Genomic DNA, 4,375 nt, shown 5'->3' on the forward strand with positions numbered 1-4,375 from the left:
GGCGCAAAGCCTTCTCCACCTGCACCTCCCACCTGACAGCAGTGACCTTGTTCTACAGGACAGCCATCTTCATGTACATGTGGCCAAGAGCCAGCCGCTCCCCAGCACAGGACAAGATGGCTGCTGTCTTCTACACAGCGGTGACTCCCATGCTGAACCCTCTGATCTACAGCTTAAGGAACAAGGAAGTGAAGGGAGCCATGTCTAAGGTCATAAACCTAGGAGGGAACATATTCTCTAGATTGGCATAAGTGTGTCCTCTCTCCATAGACATCCCACCAGGGGAAGATAGTCTTATCTGAATTCCACGTCCCCAGAATGATTTGGGCAGCTCTCTGACTGCTATCCCTGACTATTCATGCATGTGCCGATAAAAAATGACTAGAGGGCTCTAGGTATGAGAGTGAAGGACACAGGGATTCAGGCTATGTTTCTGTCTATCCTTCTGATCAAGGGTAAAGGCTCGGGCAGGAAAAGATTCATCCTGGAAATGGACACATGGCTGTGGAACTGGTGTCACCCACAGGGCTTTGGCCTTTTTGACCACTGGGCCTCATTTCAAGAAGCAACAGGACAGAGCAGAGATGAGACAATGGGATTTGGAGTTGCTAATCTGGTGAGGAGGGCTCTAAACTAAATTTAGCCACAGGTGAATGCAAAAGCCCTCAAATATCTAAGAGCAGGATGATCAGCATGAAGGCTTAGGAACAGTAGACCATAAGAAGTATCATACTGGTTCAGACCAATGATCCATTTAGCCCAGTATCCTGTTTCTGACTGGAGTGAATTGCCTGAGAGGGAAAGCATTGAACTGGATACATCTAGAGTGATCTATCCCTTATTCATTACCCTCCTTGGCATCCACCATTATTAGTCTAGAGATGCCAGAAAAAACATCTCTAATCATTCTGTTTGACAGTTATTAATAGATCTACAATCCATGAGTTTGTCTAATCTCTTTTTTTAACTTGGCTATGTTATCTGCCTCTACCAGCTCCTGTGACAATGAATTCCACAAGTTAGGTACTGTCATTGCATTAAAAAAAAATACTTTGTGTTATAAGTTTTAAACCTGTCTCCTACTAATTTCAGTGGGTGCCCCCTAGTTCTAGTATTCTGGGACTTGGAGAATAACAATTCGTTCTTCACTTTGTCCACACCCTTCATGATTTTATAGACCTCCGTCATATCCCCTCAGCCTTCTTTTCAGACTAAAGAGTCCTAGCCTTTTTAGTATTTCCTGATATAGCAACTGCTCTATACCCTTGATCACTTTGGTTGCCCTTCTCTGTTCCTTTTCCAATTCTACTACATCCTTGAGATGTGAAGGCCAGAACTGTACACAGAATTCAAGATGTGCGTGGACCATGGTTTTGTATACTGGCACAATCATGTTCTCCATTTTTTCTTCAACTCTCTCCTTAATAATACCCAACATTTTATTGGCTTTTTTGGTTACTGCTATTCACTGAACTGACATTTTTAAAGGCCTATCCATAATGACTCCAACGTCTCTTTCTGGAGTCATAACCTCTAGTTCAGTCCCCAGCACTGTGTACAGTTACTTGAGGGTATTTTCCCCATGCGCATTACCTTGCACTTGTTCACACTGAAGTTCTTCTGTCATTTTTTTGCCCACTTACGTAGCTCAGTGAGATCTTTCTGTAGCTTCTCTCCATCAGCTTGGAATTTGACTACCCAGAATAATTTAGTATCATTTGCAAACTTGGAGATTTCACTGTACATCTCCATTTCCAAATCATGGATGAAAATGTTGAATAAAACTGGGCCTGTAGCACATATCCCTGCAGGACCCCGCTTTTGACCTCCCTCCACACTGAAAAGTGACTATTTAACCCTACCCTCTGCTTCCTTTCTTTTAACAAGCTCTCAGTTCATGAATGAACCTTCCCTCCAATCCCATGGTGACTCCATTTTTTAAAAAAGCTTTTGGTTTTTCAAAAACTTACCAAAAGCATTTAGTTTGAAAGGTCAAATATATTATGTCAGCTAGATCTACCTTGTCCACATGCTTGTTCACACCCTCAAAGAGCTCCAGCAGATTGATGATGCAGGATTTTCCTTTACAAAAACCATGCTGGCTTTTCCCCAAAATCATATTTGTCCATGTCACTGCAGATTTTATTCTATATTATAGATTCTACCAACTTGCCAGGGATGAGAGTGAGACTTAGTGGTTTGTAGTTCTCAGAATCACTTCTGGAGCCATTTTGGAAGATCTTGTGTAGGCAACCTGCCAGGCCTCTGACACAGAGACCATTTGTAATAATAGGTTACATACTACTGCCAAGAGTTCTGCAATTTCACCTTCCTTCAGAACTCTTGGGTGAATGCCATCCAGTGCTGGTTACTTATTAGTATTTAATGTATTGATCTGTTCTAAAACTTCTGTAGTCACTCTAATGCAATCCAATTCTTAAGACCTATCTACTAGGAAGGATTGATCTGGCGTGGGAATTTCTCCAGTGCCTTTTGCAGTCAAAACCAATGCAAATAATTCATTCAGCTTCTCTGCTATAGTTTGATCATTCCCGAGTGCATCTTTTACATCTGGGCCATCTAATGTTCCCACCACCTCTCTTACTGGCTTCCTGCTTCTGCTGTATTTGAAAAAGTTTGTGTGATTAATTTTATCATGTGTTGCTAAACACTCCTCAAATTCTTTTTTTGGCCTGCCTTATTTCACTTGTCCACTTAACATGCCAGAGTTTGTGAGCTTTTCTGTTTTCCTCATTTGGGCATGCCTTCCATTTTTGAAAGATGTTTTTTTGCCTTGAATAGCCTCCTTATCTCTGCTATTAAATCATGCAGGGGATTTACTGGATTGCTTGGTATCCTTTTTGATTTTTAGTACACACTTTTCCTGGGACTCTAGCATGATATGTTTAAACAGCTTCCAGCCTGCCTGTAAACCTTCCACATTTCTGACTACTCCTTTTAACTTCTTGCAGACTTAACCTTATTTTTGTGTAATTTCCCTTCCCAATACTTTATATAGTGTGGTGGATATTTTGGCTTACTCCTTCATGCTAGAATACTGAGTGTTATTTTGTTGTGATCACTATTATAGAGTGGCTCACCAACATATACCTCTTCAACCAGGTCCTGAGTATTACTCAGAATTAGGTCTAGAATTGCTTCTCTTCTCTACTCCAAGAGGAGTTGTTCTAGAAAGCAGCCATTTATTACATCCAGAAATTCTATCTCCATGTCTCGCCCTGATGAAATGTTTACTCAGTGTATGAGAGAGGGTAGTTGAAGTCTCTTATTATTATTGCTTGTCCCATTTTAGCAGCTTCTCTAATCTCCCCTCCCTAAGTATTTCCTAATCACCTTCACCTTCCTGATCAGATAGTTGGTAGTACTATATACGGGGGAAAAGCTAGTCCTACCCCATAGGCCTGGGCTGCAGGTACTCTGGGTTACAGAGTTCCACTGGGAGCAGAAGGTTACAAACCTCAACCCCAGCCCAAAGCTGGAAGGATTAGAAACTCCCAGGACTTATCCCTGTTTAAAAGCTGCCAGGCCTAATTCCTGGCCAGCCAACCCAAGGAATCAATACCCTACTCCCCAGTATTAATCCCTTAAAACCTCAGAAAAGGGAGAAAAAGAAGAGAGAGGAGTTCCCAGACAATTCTCTCTCTCTCCCCTCTACTTGAGTTTCCCCTTTCTCTAGGTGCTGATTCTTTCTCCCCTTGGAAGCAACTTCTCTCTTCACTGCTCATAGCAGTTTCTTCTTCCTCCAAACCAGTCTGGAGGATCTTATATCCTTTAACATGACATCACCTTACCTTTGTCCAGTCAGAGAGTGATATATCAGTCTTTCTTCCCCTGGCCCATCAGGCAAGAGCATTTTACATGTCTTACCCAGATACAAGGCCCCAGCTTTCTATGTGTAGAGCACATGGCCAGAACAGCAGGGGCCAATTTGCCCACATGGACAGATCACATTTTTTCTCCTTAAAGCAACAGGACAGAGGAGAAAAGAAGGGGGGGAGGGAGGTAACTACAGAAACACACACATGCGCATGCACACGTGTGTGGAAGAGGTCCTGTTGCCTGAACTCTGGAGGGAGGGACTTTCAGCATGAGAAGGCACCCAAGAGTGCTAAAAGAAGTGGCTGCAATCATAGCACAGAGGCAGGCAAGATACAGCCTGACAGGCCGTATCCAGCCCACCAGGCCATTCTATCCAGCCCATGGGGCCCCTAGAAAAATGAGTACATTAATATTTATTTGCTCCTGGCTGCCTGTCAAAGCTGGCAGGAGCCAGGGGCAGTAGGACCCAGGGGGAGCCCTCAGAAGGACTGAGCAGCCCAGCCCTGCCCCAGCCCCAGCCATTTCACTTTCTTCC

At 43.4% G+C, this 4,375-nt stretch overlaps 1 pseudogene; it reads left to right on the top strand.

The window, feature by feature from the left end:
• LOC109295540 overlaps window positions 1-251 on the top strand; it is a 6,051-nt pseudogene extending 5,800 nt beyond the window's left edge.
• The last annotated feature ends 4,124 nt before the right edge of the window (window positions 252-4,375 follow it).

This window comes from Gavialis gangeticus, unplaced genomic scaffold (genome assembly GCF_001723915.1).
Source record: "Gavialis gangeticus isolate Ggan-Ray unplaced genomic scaffold, GavGan_comp1, whole genome shotgun sequence".
Classification (NCBI taxonomy): Eukaryota; Metazoa; Chordata; order Crocodylia; family Gavialidae; genus Gavialis; species Gavialis gangeticus.